Source organism: Rhodamnia argentea, chromosome 8 (assembly GCF_020921035.1).
Source record: "Rhodamnia argentea isolate NSW1041297 chromosome 8, ASM2092103v1, whole genome shotgun sequence".
Lineage (NCBI taxonomy): Eukaryota > Viridiplantae > Streptophyta > Magnoliopsida > Myrtales > Myrtaceae > Rhodamnia > Rhodamnia argentea.
The window spans coordinates 6,875,434-6,881,433 of NC_063157.1; the positions used below are offsets into that span (position 1 = coordinate 6,875,434).

At 39.0% G+C, this 6,000-nt stretch overlaps 1 long non-coding RNA gene and 1 pseudogene across 1 annotated transcript; both read left to right on the forward strand.

The window, feature by feature from the left end:
- Positions 1–4,373, forward strand: part of LOC115752649 — a 36,858-nt pseudogene extending 32,485 nt beyond the window's left edge.
- Positions 4,374–4,729: 356 nt separating this feature from the next.
- On the forward strand, positions 4,730–5,757 carry LOC115752658. Its single transcript, XR_004016774.2, has 3 exons — positions 4,730–4,897; positions 5,289–5,364; positions 5,522–5,757. It is a non-coding gene; the product is annotated as an uncharacterized LOC115752658 (long non-coding RNA).
- The last annotated feature ends 243 nt before the right edge of the window (positions 5,758–6,000 follow it).

A 6,000-nucleotide genomic window follows, 5' to 3' on the forward strand; every position in this document is an offset into this window, starting at 1 on the left:
TCTAATTTAACCAATTTAAGTGCACAAAAGAAACTTTATCGTGACCCAAGGGAGAAGTACTACTTGTCCCACTACGTCCTAGTTTCCCTCTTTTTAGCTAATCTGGAAATCCCTAATGACCAAGCCATCCATGGTCTAGACTCAATACGCTAGACTGCAACAGTCACCTGCATTTGAATACATTTTTAAGAACACGAAAAGCCATAAAACTTATTACGATTGTGCAATTGAGTTTTAAAATTTTCAAAAAGTGTAATCGGATCCTAAAATTTATCATAAAATGCAATTGAGTTGTAAAATTTTCAAAAAGTGTAATCAACAAAATGACTTAATTAGATCAATTAAAAATTTTAGTACTTGTTTACACTTTTCGTAGATTTTTTGTCTCAATTGTGCTTTTGTGATAATTTTTTAAATTTAATTATACTTTTTAAAAGTTCGGTTTAGGATCGTGAAGTATATGTCAGCAACTTGTCGAATCATACAGAAAGTGGAGACTTTCCAGAAACGTCCCCGCTGAAGACCGCAGACAACATTCCGCTCCCAAAACGACATCCCTCTACGCACTAAACGGCTCGTTGCAAAACGACAATCTTTCATCTCCCTTCGCTCGCTCGCTCGCTCTCTCTCTCTCTCTCTCTCCACCCAGATTGGAAGTCCAAGTCCGACCGCAAGTAAAGAATTTTCATGGCGATCGATGCGGAGCTTTAACTTTCCTGAATTCCCGCTCGGTGCCGGAACATGTTAGCGCTCCTAATCGGAGCCGCTTCTGCTCCGTCTCCTCTCTCGTGCCGGCGAGACGCTTCAGAGTCGTGGTTCTTGCGGTGAAGAGAAGCCCCAAGCGCCTCAAGTATGCCACTCCTCGCTTCACCAAGGTGATATTGTAACTCTTGCTGCCTTCTTTTGGACCTCCACTCTTACATAAACTTGAAGAAGCGAAGTCGAAGGAGTTTGTCTTGTCAATTGTCTCAGCTCTTTTGGTTTCTTCCCTGAGTGTTACTTGAGAATGAAAGATTGATTTTGATTGAGGTTAGTAAGAATGTCTATAACATTGCATTGGCAGTGCATAATTTTATCATGTGGGGTTTAAATATTGTAGGAGGGTCGGTTGCTGTATGTTGAAGTTGATCCCTTAGGAGGAGACAGTTGGAAATTGGATCCTGTGGTTGATCTTCTGAAAGGAGCTGTTGGGGTGATTCCTACGGACACAATGTATGTTCGGCCTCTCAGCTTTTAATCGTATGTTGGGTGTTTTCCTTTTTCACAGTTTTCTGATAGGAACCTTTCTTTTGGATCTCCGTCTGGTACTAGTAAAGACTGTATTTTCCGTTTAGTTTGATGTGTCGATGCATTTCGTTTACATACAGCCAGATGTGTTGTGTATCCTATATTCCTTCCCCTCATCGCTCGCATTAATTAAGCAAATTGTTTTGTTGGATAGTGTTTTACACTTTTGTTTCATGGACATGATCAAAAGGGGGAACCCTCTTTGTGAATTTACTTTCTCAGCGGAATTCGACTATGGTGGACAGTTACCCAATTCTCCTTTGGGTTTCATGCTCAAACTCATGTCCTCATTTTATTTCACCATCCTCCTCTTTCCATCTCTGGAACAGTACTGGAATACTAAATCTTATCAAGAAGTCACTTTGATGATGGCTGCTACTTTGGAAATGACTCTTAGTTTCCCTCAGTCGAGCTTTTCCTCTTCATTTTAGAACCAGAGTTATATATCTTCTATATTATTCTGACTAGCAATTAATTTCTCTAGTGTGGTCCTCCAAAATCAAATTATGATGATTTCTGTTTATTAGTGTAGGTCCCAAAGGATTACTGTTGATAATATGTAGACAGACATGCTATTTTTTTCTGCATCGGGCTCTGCCAGTATTACGTCGTTGTTCTAGATTTTAAATTAATTTTTTTTTTCGCATTTGAATATTCTTGCTCAATTTGAAACAGTTCCTCAACTTGTTCCATCACAATGCACCTGGCTAAGTCCTATTGTTTTCTAAAAACTTTTGTTGGTTAGGGGTTGTTTTCCGCAATCTTCATAATGAAAAAGCCTATAAATTGGAATTTCTGTATTGCCTCTTCAATTAAGATGAATGTAAAATGGTGTACAATGACTGTTTCAACCCAACCTTAATAACTGCACTTTCGCTTGTGATCATTTGTCAATTTGTCATTCCATGTGCATGAGGATCCTGTATGCTTGATATTATTAACTATTAAAAGCTTACTGAAACGTATTACTAGATACGCCATAGTTTGCAACTTGAGGAGCCATTCAGCAATTCAAAGCCTTAGGAGGTGTTGGCATGTTCTTGTAAATTACTAGATGATCGTCTTAATGTAATTTACTTCCAAGGTATGGAATATTTCTGATTCTCTTTTGTCAGTTCGTATTACCAAATAATATCATGGGCCTGAGAATACCATGTCACGTCCTTGAAATAGCACAGTGATAATCTAAGAAAGTCATGCAGATCAGAATCAGTCTTCCATCTAGAACATCTCTGCAGCAAGATTGTTCGATGACATCATCTTTTGTATGATTAATGCTTCTTGCTAATACGTGTGACTGTGCAGCCTCTTAGTATATTGTGCCGCTCCTTCTGTGACATAGATACAGACACAACGGGATTCCCTCGTGGTGATGGTCAAGGACATACAAATATATTTCGAGCTGTGAAACATTGCTTACCTGGCCCTGTAAGTTTTTCACATTAAAATGTTGTTTCTCCTTGAGGAAGCCAAGGTTCGCGCTGGTGGCATGTCAAATCAATGTATTTCACACAATGCAATCTGAACACTTTATTGTACATTATCATTTAATTCGCTTCAGCTTGTGGATCTCCTACTTATGTAAAAGAAGCTCGTGGTAATAATTTAAACAACATAAATGCCTCAACTACTGGCCGTCGAGTTTCTTTGCTTTGCACATGGTATGGGAATATCACCATGAAATCTAACATTTTTTTTTTTTTTGGTATTCTGGATGGTTGCTTGTTGTTGTGGCCTCCGAGGTATATGTGATGTGCTTGATTTACTGCGTTGCAAGTCTTCAGGATGCCCCTGGGAAAACAGATTTGTTAAGACATTGTAATATGAGGTTTTCTGTTCCCAACTCAGTTAAGAAGTTTCTCCATTTGCAGTACACTTTCATTTTAACTGCAAGCAAAGAGTTGCCAAAACAATGCACTAGGTATGGGACTTCAGCTGCCAAATATGCTCATACGAAAGTGTTGGCGTCCGAATTCCTGATGATGCCATATGTCGAGCTATATTAGAGAGGATGGATTCACCCTTAATTTCAACCAGGTTGGATATTTTTTTGCATATGTTCATTGTGTATGTCATGCTATGGATGCCAAGCATATCCAAGCAAATTCAGAAGATCTTACTGATTGTCCTGCTTTCTAGTGTCAAAGGGCCAAAGGATGACGAGTGGATGATAGATCCAGTTGTCATAGCTGATAGTTATGGACCAGAGGTATGTCTTTGTTCTTGTAAGTTGGATCTTGCTGACTATTTGAGATTGATTCTTTTGTTCATCACAAAAGTGTGGCACACAGAACTGAACTTTAGCAATACCTGTGCATTAAACAAACGTATGAATTTCTGCTGGAGATAACCCGTCCTAATATCGACTGTTTTTAGAGCAATTACTTCGATGAGGTGCTTCTTCTTACCTTTGATCCCTTGTCCAGCTTATGGGTTATGAACCAAAGGATTTGAGCAGATTGGGCAGAAAAAGAATAGGTCTGAATGAATTTTTCGTGCATCCTCTCCTTAAATGCTTGTCCTAAAATCCAGCTCTTTAAGTCCTTTTCCACGGAAATCCTTGAAAATCTGCATTTTGATGCATTATGTTGGTCGCATTTGCTTAGATTGTTGAGAAAGGGATAAATCTCAAATTTTGGCACATGCATTAGCCATCTATCTGTGGGATCAATAGAGACCAAACTGATGTTTCGTGTGTTCTTTTTATTTTGTCCCGTATTGCATTTGTAATTAGGGCCTTGACTTTGTGGTTGATCGTGGCATCAGAGTGGCTGACCCATCTACTGTGGTTGATGTGACGGGAAGTTACCCGAAAATCCTACGGCAAGTCAAGGTAGGCTGCTATCAGCATCATTTTGGGTCTGTATATGCATATATATCATCATAAAAAGAGTTTGGAAAGAACGATATCTTAAGCGATTGCTTGTGTGATAGCTTATGATTTTCACCCCGAGACATCGGGCAACTTCTTTTCTGTGTAAGCTTTCGCTGTAGCTTAAATCTTCTGCACAGATAAATTGGAAAAAAATGGGTAAATAGTAAGCATATTCCTGTTCAATGTGACATGACAACGAAGTTCTAGCCATGCTAGCTCAGTTGCCAAATAGAAAGTGACCACCAAGCGTGAAAGAAAAGGGGCCCACTCCAGTGCACTTCTGTTTCACTTTATCTTTAATGAGGAAGGGAAACTGAGTGTTATGAGTAATTTAATTCTGATACAGTGCAGACGGCTAAATGCATGCCCCATTTTGCTCCTTGAGGAGGCATGCTTTATGTAGCTTGTGCTTTTTTCTTAATTTTTTTTGTGGGGCCAGAGTGATGGAAGTCTTTGCTTCTGTTCTAGTTAGTTAGATGGCTGGACACTAAACAATGGTGGTTTTTTTTATCACTCGTTGCCTTCTGGTGGGAATAACTCTCTGTTGCAAGTAAAAATATATTGGTGATTTCATTGCATTGGAGCTTTATTTGCTGCTTCTTTAATATGAAAAGCCATTGGGAGATCTGGGGAGACGCCAACAGCTGCCTGTGGGGAGACTGATGCCTCACTTCCCGATGAACAAGTCAGCACAACTGAATTGGAGCTCCGCATCAAGCTTTTGAGAGAAAACAGGTAAATTCATTGTGTCTGACCACCCATGGTAATTCTCAAATTATGAAAATTTAGGACTCACTGATTCTCCATTTTTGTCTTGGTGGTATGAACAGTTTAAGCAGTTATGGTGTCCACAGGCCTTATAATGCCTTGATCTTGATTGTGGCCTTCTCTTGTTGGTCTTATTTTATATTGATGTTCATCGCAGACCTAAGCCCTAAAAGATTTTTTTGGGAAACTAAGTAATATCATTTCCTAATTCCGATTATGACTAGATCACATGAATAATGGTTTGACTAATTTGGCGGATGGACTCGGTAACATGTACCTCTTTGTTCTTTTAATTGTTTTGTTCAAATACTACGTAAATGTCTCTTAGAACCACTTGATGAAAGTTTGCCCATTACAGTGAGTTGCAGAAACTTCAGAAGCAACTTGTGTTTGGTGGGATCTTGACAGAAGCGGAATTCTGGGTGGCATGGAAGGTGAGTATTGGAAGACACAGAGCTGCTTGAACACGATATACTTTTATTTAGTATTTCTAGCATAATCGCTTGAAACTTGTTTCTAATGGAAACCATATATACACGTATGATTACAACTGGTTTTTATTTTTTCTGCTGCTTATTTTATTATTTTTAGAAATTGCTGGATAGAGAGTCAAATATAAAATCAAAGCAACGCGTAGGCTTCAAAGGCGCCATGATTTCGGACATTAAACCAGCAACAGATGGCAGGGTATGATACTGAACTCTCCAACCTAGCATGCCCATGTCACGATTTTATCTTGGATTTGCAGGACTTGGAGTACATTTGTTCTCCTTTTTTGCAATTTCATTGGCAACGAGAACTTATGGTTATTTCTTCCCTATTTATCTGCAGACAAACAAAGTTGCTTTTAGTTCGACTAATGTTTCTTCTTTGAAAGAGCAAAAGCTTTTCAATTTTAATTTCCACTTCCATTTCTTGGGTAATCTGGAAAGATAGAAATAGGCGGAATTCTTAAAATGAGGAAAGTGCTGTATTGGCTTGGTGGAGTTGGATCCAACTAGTGTTGACTCTTGATTGATTAGATCACACCGTTAGGATTGCCACATCTTGGATGATCACATCTCGCCGAC